This window comes from Erpetoichthys calabaricus, chromosome 2 (genome assembly GCF_900747795.2).
Source record: "Erpetoichthys calabaricus chromosome 2, fErpCal1.3, whole genome shotgun sequence".
NCBI classification, from domain to species: Eukaryota; Metazoa; Chordata; class Cladistia; order Polypteriformes; family Polypteridae; genus Erpetoichthys; species Erpetoichthys calabaricus.
Window position 1 is genome coordinate 324,943,076 of NC_041395.2, and position 22,394 is coordinate 324,965,469.

General features: G+C 40.9%; 1 protein-coding gene across 3 annotated transcripts in view; it reads right to left on the reverse strand.

The window, feature by feature from the left end:
• eno4 (enolase 4) overlaps nt 1-22,394 on the reverse strand; it is a 117,071-nt gene that overhangs the window by 51,893 nt on the left and 42,784 nt on the right. The gene's annotated exons all lie outside the window — the stretch shown is intronic.

Consider the following 22,394-nt stretch of genomic DNA (forward strand, 5'->3'; position numbering starts at 1 on the left):
GGCAGCCCTATGTCTCGTCTCCCATACACTTTATACACAAACGAGTGTCGGGCTTCGTCACCGGCCCGCACCTTTTATAAATATGCAGACGATACGGCACTGGTGGGGCTTTTAAGGGCTGGTGCCCCGTCCAGTTGCTATGTTGACAGAAAAGTAGACGACTTTACCAAACAGCGCTCTAAAAATTGCTTCGTAATAAAAGCAAAGAAAACCAGAGAGACGGTTATTGATTATAGGAAAATAAAAAGACAGAGGTCCTAAGTATGGAAACAAATGGCGAACTAGTAGAACGAGTCACAGCCTACAAACAGTTAGGGGAGGAGATGGATAGCCAGTTGTGTTTCAATGAAAGTGCTTTACGTACTGCTAAAAAATTTGAGAAAAGGCCGAACGACTTTAGCATGAATTGCCGTATTCTCCATAGGTTTTACTAATCTGTGACCCATTTCTTAAAAAGCTCCATCAAACCCTCAATGATCCCACACAGCCAATACACCAGGGGTCTCCAACACGTCGCTTACGAGCTACCCTTTTCAAGTAGCTCGCCAAAGGGTTAATGAATCCCACATAAATTTGGAAACTTGATTAGTCAAATTAGGGGAGGGCGATCTTTCCAAAAAATCATATCATGATCCACAATCTGAATTGCAATCTCTCTTCAATGTGGCTTACACTTAAGAGAATATCCGGACTCAGACTCATCAAGACCTAAGTAACACTTTATTTTAAATATCAAACAAAGTTGAATTCAATTGTTCTCTCATTTGCTAGCTAAGTGGAGTTAAGGATCACACCCTGTAGCTGGCAAGTGAGTGAGGAAGGCCCCTTCCCCTCGGCCCGCTGCCCTTTTCTTGGAGTCGCGCAAATAAATCGGTACGGCAAGCAACCTATGATACATAGCGAAATGAGAGAAGTCGCAAAATCAACTGGAATGTTCAAGCAAATTATAGAAAAAAACAGATCTAAATATCGTTAATTAGTTCTCTCGAGAAAAGCGGACAGACATACATACAGACAGAGAGACATTGGATTTTATCTCTTATATATATTTCTCTTCTGGTTCGTCCTGCTTCCACTTCAAAACCGGTCCCGCACACACGCAGCCAACACAGCATTTCTCGATTCCTATTCGTCCTTTTCCATGTCATGCACTACACTGGCCTGCTGAAAGTAATACATCCAACAAGTACTTGAGATTCTGCCACAACGGTAAAATAGCTTTACCACCCTTGCAGGAGCCACCTGTGTCTTTACAACAGCTTCTTACACAGCAAACATCAGAAGCTAAAAATTATCGTGAACACATTCGAGGATACAACTCTTCTCTAGCATTTGCTTCCATGGGTGCACAGATAACTCAACCTCCTGGCCACGGACCATACTGTTTTAAAATACACGGGCAAATTTATCACCAAATCTCTCCACTATACGCTAACACTTCTACCTCTCCAGGATATGGACAGTTGTATGTTTTTGACACAGCGCAAGCTACTGAAGTGCGCTTACAAAATAAAGCAAATTCTGTATGCAGCGAAAATGTACTTCTCCAGCTAGATTCCATGCTCAGAACCATCAACCCCTTCGCTAAATCATACAAACACATGCATGAAATCACTCAGTCCAATCCAACAGCATCTGTACGAATGGTTTTCAAGGAAAACCCGAGGCAGGATTTACGACGATACAATGTCCCGACATGTCACACCGATGTTGCAGCGATTTTCGTCGGAGAAGATGGCGAACCGCCTGCCAAAAGGGACATTTGCATCTATCCCATAGGCAACTCCTGTAAACAGATTTCCACGCTCAATATGAATTGCGATCCTATGGTTAACTCACTTTTATTCCATTACGGAGACATTGGCTGGCACAAAGATTTACAACATGTTCCCGATAAAAGAACCGCCAAGCAAATAAGGCTTACTCAATGCCAATTTTACACGTACAGATAAGCAATGAGGAATACATTTAGTATTTTGCACTCCAGCTGCAAGCTATTCCAACAGTATGTCGTAGATGCGTATGTTAAAACAGAGGGCGCGCGTCTCAACTATCTCAGATTACATCAACAAGATCTGCACGTGGAACAATACAAAGGACTTTCAGACGCACTGCAACCAAACGCTGAAAATAACAACGTACGTGTAGGCAAAATGATCATATTACCGTCCACATTTCCAGGAAGTCCAAGATATATGAAACAAAACTATCAGGATGCCATGGCCATAGCACGGAATTCGGAATAATTCAGAAAGCCTGATTTATTTATCACTTTCACATGTAATCCTGCTTGGCCGGAAATTCTACATGCACACTGCGTCTTTCAAGAAGCATTTATTTCTTCTTGATTTCTGAATTCCTTTCTCATCGTTTTCCGTTCTTATTCTTACACCGCCGTATGCTACAGCAGGCGTTGGCTAGTATATTATATACTAGCAAAATACCCGCGCTTCGCAGCGGACAAGTAGTGTGTTAAAGAGGTTATGAAAAAGAAAAGGAAACACTTTAAAAATAACGTAACATGATTGTCAATGTAATTGTGTTGTCATTGTTATGAGTGTTGCTGTCATATATATATATACTAGGGGGCTCCGCCCCCTGCTCGCTTCGCTCGCCAACCCCTGGCGTTGGGACATGACAAAGAGTGAGATGTATGAATTAGATATAGAATAGTGTGCAGGTTTCGATGAGGCCTATAGAAATAAAAAATAGAGTTTTTGGCATAGAGTAATGTTTTATTGGAATATTTCTTTGTACACAACATTAGTAGTAAAGATGGTGTCTTGTCCTTGAATGAGTCTTCCTTGGCATGGATCATTTATAACTTTAACTTTAACGTCAGATGAACGTCGAACACGTGAGAAGGCAACATAAAGTTGTCCATGTCCAAAAACGGGTTCAGAGAGGTAGATGCCAACCTTGTCCATGGCTTGTCCTTGTGATTTGTTGATGGTCATGGCAAATGCAGGTTTAATGGGGAACTGTCGGCGTTTCAATGTAAAAGGTAATTCTAGGTCAGAACTCGTAAGGTCAATTCTAGGATAACGACGGGAAGATTGTATCGTCTTGGATCTTGTTCTTTGTCCTTTATCAAGACTAAAGCAATTGTAGTTGCTGCTATACCTTCTGCATTTGCTTTTGTATTGGCCTCCTTTTCAACTTCATGTAGCATTTTTTATAGACTTAGCTAATGGGTGATTGTTTATGACATGAGCGATGTTTCTCATTATAAGCTCTGTGCATTGTTTGTTTTCAGGAAGGTTCATTCGTTGATAGATTGCCTCATCTGGATCTAGGATGTAGATTTGTGCATATTTGCGTTGTTGATTTGTTTCAGGGTGCACTGTTCCAATGCGATGCAGTATTTGTGCACATATGCGAAAGCAGTATGGGCCATTGCCTTTTGGTGGCCTGATATTTACTCCGGTAGATGCAAAAGCAAATGAACTATTGTAGGATCTAATGCAGTTCATAAAGTTTTTACTTTCAGGCACATTGTTAGTTAGAAGCTTCTGTAGATATTCAGGATATGAATGTAAAGGAGGCAGTCTAATCTGCCCCTTTTGACAACAACGTGTAAATTCATTATTTGTATTGCCAGTTGTTTCTTCTGTGAAGTTAAGTGAATGACAATGATTGCAAATGACATTCATTAATCCCAATGAATTTTCCTCAATAGTGGACTCATTATTGAAGGCGTTGTCAGCCAACTGGCGTAAGCGTTTAGCAGGTGTCTGGCGTTGATGTCCGCGACGGGCATGTTTTGCTTGTGGCGTTTGAGTGCCGCGTTGTTGCATGTCCATTATTTGTGACGCGCTATTTTGGAGTTTTAATTGATTCACCTTCGCTTTGCCAAAAGTCCGTTTCAGTCTACGTCGTGCATTGTTTGTATCGAGCCTTGTCTGTTTTTGTATGTCGGTCAGTTGAGCTTTCTGCTTTTGGAGTCTTGCTTGCTTGTTTTCTGGCAGGTCATATGCGCGTTGTACATGTCTGCGTTCATTTATTCTGTCTCTTCGCTCCCTTTTTTGTATGTCTGCGACGCGAGCTCTTTCGGTTTTAAATCGTGCTTGTTTCGATGCAGCACTTTGAGACGCACGCTGTATACGTCTACGTTCATTGTGTCTGTCCATTTGGGCACGTCTCTGTAACGGGGTTACTTGAGCTTTGCGTTTTTTGATCTGAGACATTTTTTCTCCCGGAGTTTCCGAAGCACGTTGTAAGCACCGCCGTGTATTTTGTTGTTTCATTCGTGTTCGTGTGTTTGGTCTCGTTATCCGATCCGAATCGTTTTGTACCCGTGACCGTGTATTCATGACTTGTTTGTTCCTCAGCATGAGAAATATGTATAAGTAATAAGAAGGATCGCACTCACTGTTAATATGGAGCCTTTTCTCCAGTTGAACGGTTAATAGTGCTTTATTGTAAGGAGATCCACCTATGCTGCCTAGTGTGAAGGTGTTGAGGTGACGTATGTTTAATACGGACGGTTCATTTAGAAATGTGGCTTTGGGTGTCACTTCTTATTGATGTGTGTGGGGGGGGGGGGGGGGAGGATTGTTGTTGCGCGAGCGTCTTCTTTTTTTTTGTGTGCTAGTTTCGTGTGGCGCTGTGCGGCGCCTGTGTTTGACTACTTTTTTCTGTGCCTTTTCCTTTTTTCTGTGCTCGCAGCACCTCATTTCTTTGACTCCTTTTTTCTGTGGTCTTGTCCACCTCTCGCGGCCCCTCATTTCTTGTGGCGCCTAGCAGTACGTCTTTTTGCGGCTACGGCCCATGGCCGGATGTCCCTGCGTCCATCCGGTTTAGCATTCTCGGTTAGTAATATGGATATATATATATATATACACATATAGGGCGGCACGGTGGCGCAGTGGGTAGTGCTGCTGCCTCGCAGTTGTGAGATCTGGGTCTCCTCCGGGGGGCTCCGGTTTCCTCCCACAGTCCAAAGACATGGAGGTTAGGTGGATTGGCGATTCTAAATTGGCCCTAGTGTGTGCTTGGTGTGTGAGTGTGTTTGTGTGTGTTCTGTGGTGGGTTGGCACCCTGCCGGGATTGGTTCCTGCCTTGTGCCCTGTGTTGGCTGGGATTGGCTCCAGCAGACCCCCGTCACCCTGTGTTCGGATTCAGCGGGTTATATATATACACTGTATATATATACACACATTGTGTATATATATATATATATATATATATATATATATATATATATATATATATACACACATACATATACACATACATATACATACACATATATATATATATATACACATACATATACATACACATACATATATACATATATATATATATATATATACACATATACACACATATATACATATACATATACACATATACACACATATATACATATACACATATATACACATATATACATATATACATATACACATATATACACACATATACATATATACACATATATATATACACACATACATATATAAATATATATATACATATACATACACATACATATATAAATATATACATACACATACATATATAAATATATACATACACATTTATACACACACATATATAAATATACATACACATACATATACATATATAAATATATACAGTACACATATATATATATATACATACACATACATATACATATATATATATACATATATACACATATCTACATAATTAACATCCGGCGCCGCCGAGAGTGGCAGCCTTTTCAGCAGCTCCGTGTATGACTGTATGTGTACTTTTCTACTTTTATTTTTTACTTTTATTTTTGTATTTCTATTTTTATTTATTGATCACTCCTATTACTTTATTGTATTAATTTATTTTATGTGGATTCGTTCCATGGACACACTTACTTTTACAACGTGGGCATGGAGTTTTACACGCCAAGACTCGCCTTTGTGAATTTCCCATTGGGATTAATAAAGTATCTATCTATCTACATATATATACACACACACATATATATATATATATATATATTATATACTAGCAAAATACCCGCGCTTCGCAGCGGAGAAGTAGTGTGTTAAAGAGGTAATGAAAAAGTAAAGGAAACATTTTAAAAATAACGTAACATGATTGTCAATGTAATTGTGTTGTCATTGTTATGAGTGTTGCTGTCATATATATATACATATACACATATACACACACATATACACACATATACAGATATATTATATATACATATACACATATATTTTTTATATATATATATATATATATATATATATATATACACACATACATACATACATACATATACACACATAGATGCACTTACAATAACATAGAAATCAATATAAACAACATTAACATCATTATCATATGAGAATATGAAGTAATATATAAGAAGCACATTTCATATAAATATAAATTATTAAACAGTAAAATCTTCTTCTATAATTTGCTACCGTGGCTTTTCGTTGGTCTGTCCAGGATTTTAAATCACCTGTAGCTTGCAAACCGTTTCACGTATTGACTTGAAATGTGGTACACATATAATACGTCACGTCTGCTATCCGCTTTATGGGTGATGAATGTATTACTCTTTTTATGTTTATTTTATTTTAGAATCAACTCCTATCTGCGCACACCAGGGCGGCCGTGGGCAGATGCATATGGTGTATTCACTCCATGTTATCGTGCATTGCGCTGTCACTGGTATTTTGATAAAAGAATTTGAACAATATATAAGAAGCGTATAAATTATTAAACAGTAAAACATTAACATTTAAGAAGTAAAGTTACATTAAGTACTACTGCAGTGCCTTCGGGTATACCTCATTTTTTGTTTGCCCATTACATGCTTAAATGTATACATTTTTTGGTGTACCTACCCGAGAACACGCGACATATAACCGAGCGTGGGAGAAGCATGGATTTTAAACACGCGTTGAGTTCATCTGCTGGTCTCCATCGTGGAATAACTGGTAATGTTTGAGTAAAATCTACAGCGAGTAAAACGACATTACCTCCTTTTTTTTTTTTTACAATCTCTGAGATCTTGCTTTTTTCGGTTCAAGGCTTCATAAGCTCTTTTATGTGCCATGGTGTACTTAATAAGTACTAATTATCCCAAACCATCATCTTTGAATGTTGCAAGACTTTCGCCTTGTATGTAGATCGGGGTAATTACATTCATTGCATTCCTAGTCTGAATCACAATCTGATTGTATGGGTGGTTACCTGGCACTGTAGGGTTGCCACCCGTCCTTTAAAATACGGAATCGTGCCGCGTTTGAGAATGAAATTGCGTGTCCCGTTTTGAATCAATACTGGACGGGATTTATCCCGTATTTTTGTTATCATTTTTTTTTTAAAGCAGTGTGTCATGCAAATCATCCCACACGCATTTTATGAAGATGCCTCCTTTCCTACTTTTGATTGGGTAATAGTTGATGTCATCGTTAGTTTGATTGGTCTTTTTAACTGTCCAGTGAGGAGGGCGTGTCTTTTAAGTAGAGTCTGCAAAGTGTTGGCACTGAGATGTGGCGTCAGCGCCATAGTTGAAGCCCCTAACGTTGCGGTCAGCAAGTCGGCTAACATCCGCCATGTGCCGTCTTTCAGTTGCGAGAAGCAGATCATAGAATGGTTGAAACTGTTGCCCTTAACGTTGCGCCACAGCGTGTGGTTCGTTTATACCTCGTGTCTGCTCATTAAACTTTTATCTCGCGAATATGTTATTGCAATCCGCAGCGGGAGCGTTTCTATAAACTTAATTTAAACTTACGTTTTACACCGTGCTTTGTTTCCCTTATGAACATGCTTGTATGCTTCACTCGCTCCATTCTCAATTGTTTAATTAATTTTTTGCTCTTCGCTGTTTCCGGCTCTTCCTCCATTTCCCCCTACTTCGTTCTTTTATCTCGCGAATATGTTATTGCAATCCTTAACGGGAGCGTTTCAATAAACTGATTGAAAATAGTTTTGCATTTACCTTTTTAGTAAAAGGCGAGCTTTTAAGCTTGAGAAATCACCCCGTAAATGCACACGTTTAATTGCACATGTGTTAATATGTATGGTTACACAGTATTAAAAGACAGTGAACAACGTCATTTACCTTCGTTCCCGCGTGTGACTTGTGCTGTAAATCTCTTCCTTGTTTTTAGTTCACGTGATTACGTAGGAGGCGTGATGACGCGATACGTGACTCCGCCTCCTCCATTACAGTGTATGGACAAAAAATATGTTCCAGTTATGACCATTACGCTTTGAATTTCGAAATGAAACCTGCCTAACTTTTGTAAGTAAGCTGTAAGGAATGAGCCTGCCAAATTTCAGCCTTCCACCTACACGGGAAGTTGGAGAATTAGTGATGAGTCAGTCAGTCAGTGAGTGAGTCAGTCAGTGAGGGCTTTGCCTTTTATTATTATATATATATATATATATATATATATATATATATATATATATACACACACATATCTACATATACATACACATATAGCTGATTACCCAGTGAGTGCAAGAGAAAAAAATAAAATGTATGTATAAAATAAGTTTGTTAATTGCCAAATTTATTTTTCCACAGATAAAGAGCACTTACAATAACAAAGAAATCAATATAAACAACATTAACATCATTATCATATGAGAATATGAAGTAATATATAAGAAGCACATTGCATATAAATATAAATTAAACAGTAAAATTTTCTTCTATAATACGCTACCGTGGCTATTCGTTTGTCTGTCCAGGATTTTAAATCACCTATAGCTCACAAACCGTTTCATCTATTGACTTGAAATTTGGTACACATATACTACGTGAAGTGTATTCACTCCACGTTATCGTGCAGTGCGCTGTTACTGGTATTTTGATAAAAGAATTTGAACAACATATAAGAAGCATATAAATTATTAAACAGTAAAACATTAACATTTAAGAAGTAAAGATACATTGAGTACTACTGCAGTGCTTTCGGGTATAGTACATTTTTTGTTTGCCCATTACATGCATAAATGTATACATTTTTTGGTGTACCTACCCGAGAACACGCGACATGACCTGGCAGTTAAAAGTTTCTCGCTCCAGCAATTTGAACTCTGTTACAAAGTCTCGTTTATACCTCGTGTCTTCTCATTAAACTTGTATCTCGCGAATATGGTACTGCAAATGGCAGCTGGAGCGTTTCTATAAACTCAATTTAAACTTACGGTTTACACCGTGCTTTGAAGATGCATAGTACGCGACACGTGTTTCGCCGTAATTGTGGGCTCATTAGGCGTACACACTCACTGCACTTTCTTACGGGAATTGAACCTCGGACGTAGAGGCGAAGCCCCTAACATTGTGCCACGGCGTGTGGTTCGTTCATTTGACAGCATATAGATCGGGGTAATTACATTGCAGGCATTCGTAGTCTGATTCACAATCTGATTTTATGGGTGGTTACCTACCAGGTAACGCTTGTGGTTGGTCAGCAAGCCGGCTAACTTCTGCCACGGTGCCCTCTTTCAGTTGCGAGAAGCAGATCATAGAATGGTTGAAATAGTTTAATATATATAGCAAAATCCCCGCGCTTTGCAGGGGCTAATATGGTATTGCAAACGGTAGCGGGAGCGTTTCTATAAACTTCATTTAAAGTTACGGTTTATACCATGCTTTTTTTCATTATGTTTTCGTACCTTATCAATTGTGTAATGTGTTTTTTGAACAGGTTTGATTCATGGAAGTGATCACTCCTGCTGCGTTCAGTCACTTCACGTGAGCCGGTCTCTTGTGTGATGTTGCGATGTCCACGGGTTTATTTAATGTTAGCTAAGACCCGGCAGTTAAAAGTTTCTCACTACAGCAATATTAACTCTGTTACAATGTGATCCAAACTGTCGTTTATACCTCGTGTCTTCTCATTAAACTTGTATCTCGCGAATATGGCATTGCAAACGGCAGCGGGTCAGTTCACGTGCTTACGTGGGAGGCGTGATGACGCGATATATTTTGATATATATCAAAATACCCGTGCTTCGCAGTGGCGAAGTACTGCTTTAAAATTTTTATTAAGAAGAAAAGTAAACCTTTTTAAACGGTGGCTTCGCCTCTTGCGCTGATGTTGCCTGTCCGCTGTTTTATAAACGAACGCCATATAAGGCCGTCCTTTCTCCTTCACAGTCAGTTCACGTGATTACGTGGGAGGCGTGATGATGCGATACGCAACCCCCGCAACCCCGCCTCCCACGGCCAGTGAGTTGCAGTCCATTACTGTATATGGCCAAAAAAGAGGTTCCAGTTATGACCGATATGCTTTGAATTTCAAAATGAAACCTGCCTAACTTTTGTAAGTAAGCTGTAAGGAATGAGCCTGCCAAATTTCAGCCTTCCACCTACACGGGAAGTTGGAGAATTAGTGATGAGTGAGTCAGTCAGTCAGTGAGTGAGTGAATCAGTCAGTGAGGGCTTTGCCTTTTATTATTATAGATTAGTAAACGTTCAGAATAATGTGCAGTTAAAGTCTCAACAGCATTCTCAGCATTTCTGGAGCTTAGTAGAGCCAGATAACTAGAAGAACCTTCACCAAGCAGCTCTGAAAATGTCTGCTTTGTTTGGGTCTCCATACCTCTGAGAGTCTGACCTGAATGTCATGAAATCAAAGTTCAGAACACAACTAACAGATGAACATTGAAATGACTCCATAAGAGTGAACCTCAGGGGGGCTCCACTCCACCAGACACCTGCCTCTCTTGTTGACTCCATGCAGTGCCAGTCACCTGACTAACTGAAAAACACATCACACATGCAACTGGACAAGTGATTAAAGTGACACAGTGACATTGAATAAAATGACAAATGAATACGTCATATCTGTGGATTTGGAATTGCAGGGTTTTGTTTAGACAGCATTTATGTTTTAATTCAATAGTGTGAGATACTGTATATAATGTGTGTGTATGTATGTATGTATGTATGTATGTTTAATTTAGGTTTGCAGGTTGGCTTTCAGATATATGAGGTTCCTTATCCTGGGTTTCTCCTTTCTTGTCTTCTTATATTTAAAGCCTACTGTACATCTAGGTAAGTTTTGTTGATGCACAAAACAAATTAATTTCCCTTTAATTTGGAATAATAAAATCAAAGTTAACCTTAAGGTTAAATCTAAAAAGGCCTGCATCACAAAAATTAAAACAATGACTAAGTATTATTGAAGCTAAGCATATCAATTCATCGCCAGTATGGCAATCTTTAAACCTCACAGTTCGGCCCAACAAGGCCATTTCATTTTTACAGGCGGACACATAAAAACCTCACCAATCAGGCACTGAGGCCTCAGTCACGTGCTCTGGACATTTTCAGAGAGACTCCATGGGATGTTGCTGTTGGTTTCTTTTGTCCGTACAAAAAATATTAAAGATAAGATTTTTTTTTCTAGAAAATAGAATTCAATCAAATGTGTTGTCACACTTGCACACCTGAGGATCGCCATCCAAGCTCTTCCCAGAGGGAGCGCTGCCGCTGGCTGTCTTGTTATTTTCTTCCTTCATAGTTCAGAGAGACCACCCTGTGAGGGTGACTGACTCCGCCCCTTCTGGTCCCTGGGCTTCAAAAGGATGACCATCCCCAACCCCCAACCCCCCCAGAAAGAGGCATCAGTTAATAGGGAGACCACCTGAGACCAAATATCTCCGTATCCACACAACCCAACGGCAGAGCTGGATTAGTTGCAGCCACTCTTCTTACACTGCGACTGTTTTTGTTTTTGACTCTTTACGCCATTTTGCGTTGTTTTTATTAAAGGAGCAAAAGTAAACAGGGTGGGCCGAGTTAGCACCCTGAAATACTTCCGTTGTCAGCCTTTCACTTCCTCGGACGACCAGAGCATTAGGTTGTTATGTTGCTCCAAGTGCAATCAGACTACAAGACTTTCAATTTCTAGTTGACCTTTTCATTTCTGTACAATTGAAACAGATATGAGGTCAACATTAGTCACGACGTGGCCATTTCTATGTGTTACATGGATTGTTTCACTGGGAGCTACCATTTCAATGGGCGTTCATGAGAAATTCCCTACAGGGTACATTTTGCATCTGTCCATACCACATCAGTGCAGTCGGATTCCATACATTTCTAGCTCTGTGAGAGTTTCTATGATATTCAAGCATAAGCAATAATAACCCCGACTATTGAACTTCAATATCAGACACAGGGTTATCCCATTTTATTATTCATCACAGAGGTGTCTGGAGTCCACCTATGGACAATTCCATTGTTTGGAAAGGATTAGGAAAGGCAAATGCCTGTCTATCGAAAGTCAACACTTCAGCTAAAAACAAGCCATGATGTTGAAGGAACTGCTTGAGAGTCAGGACTGAGCCGAGGCCCAAATCTGCGAAAGGCAACAAACAAACATCTGCAAGACTGAAGGATCCTAAGGGCACAGCAGCCTCTGTAATTTTTAAATGAAGGGAGTTTGGAACTACAATGAGCCTTCTTAGAGGTGGCCACCGAGTAATCAGCAGAGTAGAGCCTTGACCAAGAACCTGATGGTCACTATGGCTGACCTGTACAGAGATGAGAGAAACACTCAGAGGGAGAGCCATCATTGCAACACTCCACAGATCTGAGCTTTATGACAGAGTGGCCACATAAGTTACTCCTCAGTAAAAGACACATGGAAGTCCACTTGGAGTCTGCAAAAAGTCACTTAAAGGTGTGGTGAAACTAAGATTAACGTCATGTCAAGAGGAAATCAGACACAACTCATAGCCTGCACAATATCATTCTAATGATGGGGCTGTTATTCAACAAGAAGGACTGCAAGACTAGACAGGGCTGTTGGAAATTGGAATGGACCAAAGGACAAAGATAACATTAAAGAAAACCTGCTTCAAACCACAGAGGACCTCAGACTAGGCCAAAGATTCACCTTCCAACAGGATAATGACAAGGAAAGACAACTCAAGAGTGGCCAAGGAGCATCTCTGGGAATGTTCTTGACTTGCCCATCTTACAAAACACTGAGAACTGTATTATATTATGATCACGTGGCCCTAGTGGTTCAATCACCTCTAAACCTTCAGTTCTATCCTGATTATTACAAAATACTAAATCCAGACAGGCATCAACCTGCGTTGGTGCTTTACAATACCGAGTTAAAAAACAGCCACTGATTACCTCTAAAAACACCTGCTCTTGTGCTCCTCCATTTGCAAGGTTAGCCCAGTTAATGTTCAGATAGTTAAAGTCCCCCATGACAATAAAATCCCCCTGTAAACTTGCCTTTTTAATATTACTAAAAAGATGTGTGTTAAAATTACTGTCTGCATTAGGTGGTCTATAACACACTCCTAAAATAAGGCCTGTTTCCTTAATGCTTTCTAGGTGAAGCCACATATGTCCTCACTAAGACGGGGCTCATCGCCCAACTGAAGAGGACTTGCAATTAAATTCTGTTTGACACAAACAGCAAACCCACCTCCTTTTTGGTTCTCTCTATCCTTCCTCAAAAATGTGTATCGCTCTGTTATACTCATCCCCATTTTAGTTTTTTAGCCAAGTTTAGGGCGGAGTGGTGGCTCTGAGGCTAAGGATCTGTGCTGGTATCCTGAAGGTTGCCGGTTCGAATCCCCGTCACTGCCAAAAGAGGTCCTACTCTGCTGGGCCCTTGAGCAGGGCCCTTAAACTGTAACTGCTCCAGGGGCGATGTGCAATGGCTGACCCTGCGCTCTGACCCCAAGGGGTATGTGAAAATTCCTAATACAAGAAATTGCATAAGGCGAAATAAAGAATTTAAAAAAAAAAAAAGTTTCCATTATTGCTCTAATTTCACAATTATGGTCTCGCCTTATTTTTGATACTTCTAGCATTAAGCCAAGCTATTTTGAATGTGTTACTTCTTCTGTATTTAAATGTTGGGTTAGAATTTACATTACTACACATTTTTATTTCTACACCGTTATTTGATCCTCCAGGTATAGATTTAAACCTGGCCTGTCCTAAACTAGATAGATAGATAGATAGATAGATAGATAGATAGATAGATAGATAGATAGATAGATAGATAGATAGATAGATAGATAGATAGATAGATAGATAGATAGATAGATAGATAGATAGATAGATAGAGGCACTATATGATTGAAGCTTTCTAAATAAATAAGATAATAACTGCAATGATTTCAGCACAAGGAGGAAACAAAATGTGTAAAAAGTAAAAGGGTCAGAATAATTTCCAAATCCACTGTACATGCATACACAATTCAGGGTCATGGTGGGCCCAAACCAATCCTGGCAACATCAGCTGTAAGGTGGGACAAAGGACTATCTATAATCAGGGTGCAGGCCGTTGTAGGGCTCATACCCACAATCCCTTACACTGAGTCCAATTCAGAGTCATTTACAATGACATGTTCTCCATCACCACAGCCTGTCGCTCTTTGAGATGTTCAGGTGATTTTGTGCCATGTGAACCCTCGCTCAGTTAACTGCACAGCCACAGCATTCAGGAGGCACAAGCACAGGACAAAGCCTCCAGGCACATGCTGCGAGATGACTTCTCTTTATTGTGCAGCCTCTAGTGCTGTTCAGGCTTTCTTTTCCCTGCAATGACCACAAGTGTTGTCACTGTGTCACCACATCAAGTTTGACCAGAACTTCCCTTCACTCAAATTCAGCTGTACTTGGGAAGCCTTCACGTTCTCTTGATATCTGCTTTGGTTCGGCTGATTCGGCTTTATACGGCATCCCAAAGACATGCAGGTCACATGATCTATTAACTACAGATTGGCCTGCTGGGACTGAATGTGGGAATGCAGTCGAGTGAAGCCCATTCACAGGGGTTGCTGCCTTGCACACAGACTAACCAGAATTGGGATTAAGTGACTGTGAGCAGAGCATGAATTGATGACGTTTGTGTTTCTACTTTTTTATACTGCTTCTGCACATTGCCTGTTGAATTAGAATCTTGCATCATCTTTCTCAGAATTCATTTCTTGTAGGTCAGCAGTTCGTCTTCATTTCTGTTCAATTATATTCATTTGCCATACATCACATGCAGCTTGGAAAAGCCGGAAAGGAGTCAATAAGAATGTAAAAGTCAAACATAAGATGTTTTTTGTTTGGTGAAGGAGGAGGTGAAGTGCATTTACAAATAAAACACACGGATAAGGAAACATTCAATGCAGTGAACTTGAACCTCTCCAAGTAGCGGTTAAAATACTTACAAAATCTGAATCACTTTTGAGTTAAAATGAGAGAGTCTTGTGACGAGCGGCACCCCAAATAGTGATAAGGGTGGGAAACCTCTAAAAGATTCACAAGTCAGGCCAGGACCTTCATTAGTCTGCTTAAAAATAGACCTCACTCCAGGAAGCCTGACCCCAAACTCCATAGGTAGGATTCAGCCTGCACAGTCCCAAAATGGGGAGATGGCTTTAGAATTCAAAAATATTTTAAGGGCCCCAAGATATATCAAAAATGTCCCTCAGGGGAAAGGAACTGTCAAACCTCTGGCTTGAAAGACAATCCAAATACGGAATCTTTGATTTGATTTTAACAAAAGAAGAATAAAACTAGCAAAAAGACAAAAAATTAGGTAACAGGGTTGCCAAAAAAACCTAGTTAACGCCAATATCTAATTAGCCAATCACAATTTCGGCCTGTAGACATTGTTAAGACGACTTGCTGAATTTCAAACTGAGCATCAGAATGGGGAAGAAGGATGACTGAAGTGATTTTGAACGTGGCCTGATTGTTGGTGGCTGACGGGCTGGTCTGAGAATTTCAGAAACTGCTGATCTACAGGGATTTTCACACAAAACCATCTCTAGGTTTTACAGAAAATGGTCCAAAAAAAGAAAAACATCCAGTGAGCAGCAGTTGTCTGGGGGGAAATGCCTTTCTGATGCCAGAGGTCAGAGGAGAATGGCCAGAATGGTTTGAGCTGATAGAAAGTCAACAGGAACTCAAATAAGCACTCATTAAAACTGAGGTGTACAGAAGAGCATCTCTGAACACACAACACGTCAAACCTTGAAGCAGGTGGGCTACAGCAACAGGAGACTACAGCAGGTGCCACTCCTGTCAGCTAAAAACAGGCAATTGAGGCTCCAGTTCACACGGCTCACCAAAAGTGGCCAACAGAAGATTGGAAAAACGTTGCCTGGTCTGATGAGTCTCAATTTCATTTGCAACTTTCGGATGGCAGGGTCAGAATTTGGTGTCAATAACATGAAAGGAGAGATCCATCCTGCCTTGTTATCAACAGGTCAGGCTGGTGGTGGTGTAATGATGTGGGGGATATTTTCTTGGCACACTTTGGGCCCCTTAGTACCAACTGAGCATCGTGTAAATGCCACAGCCTACCCGAGTATTGTTGCTGACCATGTCCATCCCTTTATGACCACGGTGTACCCATCTTCTGATGGCTACTTCCCACAGGATAACGTGCCATGTCACAAAGCTCAGGTCATCTCAAACTGGTTTCTTGAGCATGATAATGAGTTCACTGGACATCAAATGGCCTCCACAGTCACCAGATCTCAAACCAATTGAGCACCTTTGGGATTTGGTGGAACATGAGATTCAGATCATGGACGTGTAGCCGACAAATCTGCAGCAACTGCATCCAACTGCATGATGTTATCCTGTTAATATGGACCAGAATCCCTGAGGAATGTTTCCAGAACCTTGCTGAATCTAAGCTATGAAGAATTACAGGACTTCTGACGGTAAATGGGGGTCCAACCCAGTACTAGCAAGGTGTACCTAATAAAGTGGCCCCTGACTGCATGTTGTTAATATTTGTTATTAAAATTTAACAATATAAATGTTTAAGCCAGTACCATTATCAGACAAGGTCTTTGCACAAAGGTAGCACCTCTCTGAAAATCCAAAGCAGGAACTTACTGGCCAGCTAGCCTGGGGGAATACAAGCAGAAAGTGAACATGGCTAAACCAGGGTCGGAGTGAGGGACTGGAGTTGTGGCTGTGTAGGACTGGTATAAAGTAGACAGATGGCTTATCCTATTGGTCTGGGAGGCCAATTTAGGAAGATAACGACAGGGGTAACAAATTCAGTTCCTTTTCTCTGCCATTTTTTTGGTGGAGAAGATCAAGTCTCACTCCTGGCAGCCATACATCTTCCTGCCCTAAGAAGAAAATCAAGTTCATGCACCACCTAAAACTGCACTTCTAGCACTATCAGGTTGTATGGTTCACAAGGCCACTTTCGATTTGCTTTTGTTTATGGCACTTACTATGATATTTGAAGTAGATTACAACATTATTTATAATACATCAATAAATGTACAACTTGCTCTCCAGCCCGTTCTGTTACTCTGCCTGTGGTTACAGGTGTAAGGGAAGGGGAACGTACTGAACTACAGTACCTGGCAGTGTGGTAAGAGTGTGGGATTTAGCACATTCTTTTAAGGTCTATGTAATAAAGGGTATGAACGGTTCACCCTAAAACAACAAAGTATTGTCACATGAACATGACCATCCAGTGACCTCAAGGAGACAAGGTCAATTTTGTGGCAGGGAACAGCTGGAGGGAGTGGGAAGTGCAGCTTCAAACGCCATCATTGCCACCTCCCTGACTTTGCTGATTGAAACATTATGCCATTAACTCTTTCAGGGCAGATGTCAACTTTTGCCATAATTCAATAGTAGAGAATGATAATTAGCAACAAAACTTGCCATTCCGTTTCAGTTCTGAATCTCTTTGCAAGAAGGAAAGTTAGCTTTATTGACCTGACCTCGATTCCCTGGGCATGCATGAGCAGTGTAGAGCAAACAACCTCTAAAATGGCATCGACATCTGGTGAGAGACCAAAGCGATTGCGCAAAGCAAAACACTCGGTGGACGATATCTTGCGTATTATCGCTGAATCAGACTTTGACTTGACCGATTTTGATGCAAGTAATCTGGAGATGGAGATCGAAAACAAAAGTGAGATACCAGCATCGGCTGATCAGTCCCCACCTGATCATGGTCCTGAACACCTTCGTGTAGCAACGTTCACCTGGGAGGACCGGCACTTATGATGACATGAGGTACAAATCAGATTCTGTCACACTGCAACAGGCACCTCCGACCACCTGCCGCGCAAAAACAGCCAGGCAGCCGGACCACCATGCATTCCTTGTGGCCATCACGCTGCCCCCATGCAGCCGAACAGGCATCAACAGCAGCCACAGCACGCAGCAACAGATATTTTATGTTGATTTAAGTGTGAAATCATTGCTTTTTGTGCTTTTCAGAAAACGTTCAGCCCTCAAAGGGTTAAGACCTTTTCTAGCTCATCACACCTCACATGCCACTCATTTCCTGTTTCAAATTCAATTTTCTTCTGGATTAATTATTTTTTATGAGTTGTCCTGCATGTTCAACGCTCAGTTTTCATTTTTCTTTTGATTTTAGGATTGTTATTTTTATTTTACTTTGATATTCTAAAATCAACATGACACCATTTTTTTTTTTTTTTTTAAAGCAGCCAACGTCATTTTTGAGGACTTGCTGCTATGCATGACAGCTCATTGCTAGGCAGTGTGGCCCTATAAGGCATATCACATGTCAAATTGACAATGTTGCTTGAAGAACAGACAACTCAAAAGTAACAAAGTTCAAAGTCCAGAAATCAATAACCAATCCTGAAACTGTAGCAGTGAGTTAAACAGACAACCAAAAACAAATATTTGCAATGACTGAAATCACTGAATTCAAGGGAGAACAGAAAAGCAAAGGCAAGACCTAATGAGGCCTCACAAGACCTTCTAGAGGCTGAGGGTTTAGTCACAATGATCAGACTCAATCTCATGGGTGCCACCATCTTATATAGTGGCTGCATGTAGATGTCATACGTCATGTCATGTACCATCCAAGACATGTGCCTAATTATGGGCACCGTTTGCTATGAACAACATGGCAGAACCACACACCCAAGAGCAATGATTAAAAACATTGGTATATTCTGCCACCGGGTGAGAATGGGCATTCGGAAGGATAGAGTGGGCCAGAAGATGAAGCTTAATCTTTAAACTAAGTGGGTGCCAATACCAAGAAGACAGTCATATGTGAATCTCCTGCAGTTTTCTGCTTTAACTGGTTGTAAAACGAGATCTGATCTTTGTCTAAGTCACAAATAAATTTAAGCTTGCGTAGGTTTCCTCCAGGTACTCCGGTTTCCTCCCACAGTCCAAAGACATGTAGGTTAGGTGGATTGGAGATTCTAAATTGTCCCTAGTGTGTGACTGGTGTGTGTGCGTGTGCGCCCTGTGGTGGGCTGGCATCCTGCCTGGGGTTTGTTTCCTGCCTTGCGCCCTGTGTTGGCTGGGATTGGCTCCAGCAGACCCCTGTGACCCAGTAGATAGATAGGATACAGCGGGTTAGATAATGGATGGATGGATAACATACAGAATATTATAATCTTCACATTGGGCAGATACATCTTGTGAACAGCAAACTTAAGTTGTTTGAGGCTTTTTTTTTTAATTGGTCAAAAGAGCTCTAAACCACACCTCCAATCAGATCTCATTGGTTGGACTCCAGCTTTATCAACTCCTGCCTCCAATTAGCTTCTATTGAAGTCATCAGATTAGGGGTCCACAAACTTTTTCCAGCCTACACCTGTGAATGTTTTGAATGACTAAGGGGCTCTGCTCCCTGCTCGCTTCGCTTATCCACCCTCCGGGTTTGGTTTACTGGATATACAATTTAAAGACATTGTTACATATGCATTACTTTCACTTTTACTTTAAAACAATATTTGGAATTAACTTTATTTCAAGATCGCATTGAATTTTGATTCCGTGTTTGGACTTACATCATGACAATGCAACATAAAACTGCCTGTGAGTGAATATCGTTTCTTTCTCTCTAATAAATAAAATGACTTTTTCGAATGTTTGTCCATGCTCTTTCTTCTTAGCTTAGTTGTTGACGTATCATCTAGAACGTATAAAATTATTGTCCTGGTAAAATTTATAAGAGCTGAGAGCACAGGAAGTGTGTCTGCCAAAAGCATTCACACGACTGAGGTTAGATGACCGTGGTCTTGTTTGAAAATAGTTGTAAGTATGGCGTAACTTGAAAGAATCCATCCATCCATCCATTTTCCAACCCGCTGAATCCGAACACAGGGTCACGGGGGTCTGCTGGAGCCAAACCCAGCCAACACAGGGCACAAGGCAGGGAACCAATCCTGGGCAGGATGCCAACCCACCGCAGGACACACACAAACACACCCACACACCAAGCACACACTAGGGCCAATTTAGAATTGCCAATCCACCTAACCGGCATGTCTTTGGACTGTGGGAGGAAACCGGAGCGCCCGGAGGAAACCCACGCAGACACGGGGAGAACATGCAAACTCCACGCAGGGAGGACCCGGGAAGTGAACCCGGGTCCCCAGATCTCCCAACTGCGAGGCAGCAGCGCTACCCACTGCGCCACCGTGCCGCCACTTGAAAGAATCTCATGTTTAAAAGTCTCCATCTCACAGGACTTCGTACCGTGCCAGCGTTTTTGGAATCTTTTAATTCTTGCTAGCAACACAAATTAGACGATCTACAAGTTTCCGACTTAAAGTTTAAATCCGAACAATATATTTGATCTCTTTTCGCTGTTCTGTTATTTCACCAAGTAGTAATTTCCATTTGTTTGCGCTAATGTGATCTTTACTATCCTTTTTTTTGAGACTTTTGAATTTTCGTACTTCCATTATCTCTAACCTGTTCTGCATGTGTACCGCACCAGCATTCTCGCGGGACGCGTAAGTGTGTCTTCGAGAAAATCACGTCTCGTCCCCTTCCAAGATTTTTTTTTATAACAGAGAGATGTATTCAATATGGACAACAACAACGCAATAATTTGTATGTTATTAGTTAAAACCGACTGTGTTATTCATTATTGTAACTTAGATGAAGATCAGACAATATTTTAATAATAATTTTTGACATTTATGTAGTGCTTTTTTCACTACTCAAAGCGTTTTTAGCGAGTGGAGAGCTGCTTCAACCACCACTAATGTGCAGCATCCACCAGGATGACGTGAGGGTGGCCATTTTTGCCCCAATACACTCACCACACATGAGCTGTTAGGTGGTGAGAAAGATAGCCAATTAGAGACAGGGGGTGATTAGGGGGCATGAATGAGCGAGGCTGTGATGAGCAAGTTAGCCAGGACATCGGGATACACCCTGCTCTTTACGAAGGATGCCAAGGGACCTTTTATGACCACAAAGAGTCAGGACCTTATAGTCTCATGTAAAGGGCTACGCCATGCTTACAGGACAGTGTCCCCTTCACTGCATGGGGGCATTGAGATCCACATTCAGACCACAGGGTAAGCGCCCCCTGCTGGCCTCACCACCACATCTTCCAGCAGCAACCCAAGGTTTTCCTAGATCAGGGGTCTTCAACTCCAGTCCTGGAGAGCTACTGTGGCTGTAAGTTTTCATTCTAACTCTTTTCTTAATTAGTGACCAGATTTTGCTAATTAATTATTTCCCTTGATTTGAATTGAGTTTTCTTGAGACTCTGACCACTGAATTGATTCTTTTTTCCTTAAACGGCACCTAAACATAAATTTGATATGTAGTGAGCCAAAAGATGAACAACTAATTTGGGACCTCAAACTCCAACCAACTTCACTTCATTCAGTTTCTTATTTTGAAGCTAATTCTTGTTGCCAATTAAACCCGTTATTTAATTCCATGGCGCTCATTCTGCCATGGCAGACATTTCCAAAACTGTAAGAGCGCTGGCTGTCAAAATGTTTTGTGGACCTGAGCAGATCAACATCACTGAGGCCTTCACCTTTCTTTATTTTCAGTTATTATGTGATGGACGCAGGTTGTTGTTTATGTGTTGGTTCATTTTGTGTCTTAATATTATTTGGTTGCTAATTAAGGAAAAAATAAATAATTAAAAGGGTCTGAATCTTGAGATGTGCCTCAATTAAAATTAAGGCAAAGGGTTAATTAGCAGCAAAATCTGGTCGCTAATTAAGAAAAGGGTTAGAATGAAAACCTGCAGCCACTGGGGCCCTCCAGGACTGGAGTTGGAGACCCCTGGGCTAGATGTTCTCCCATCCAAGTACCGATGCTTAGCTCCTCTTCTGGAGTGCATGTGCTATTTATACATAAATACGAATATTTCCAAAGGCTTCACAAACTTTTTCTTTCCACTGTATGTGCGCCACAGCCAAAACGAGATTCCAAAGTCCAAATAAAAAAAAGAAAATCAGATCTAAGAGTTTGTAATCGAGAAATTAAAGAAACAGGAGTGCAAGAATCCACAAACCTGGACAAAAAGAACGTACAACGCCAATCCAAAACAGTTGGAGAGGTGACGTCATTTGGTGCAGCACGGCCCCTGGCAATGGTGGGTCGCATCATAACAACCATTACCGAAAATGGTGGCACCCATTAAAACCAAGATGGC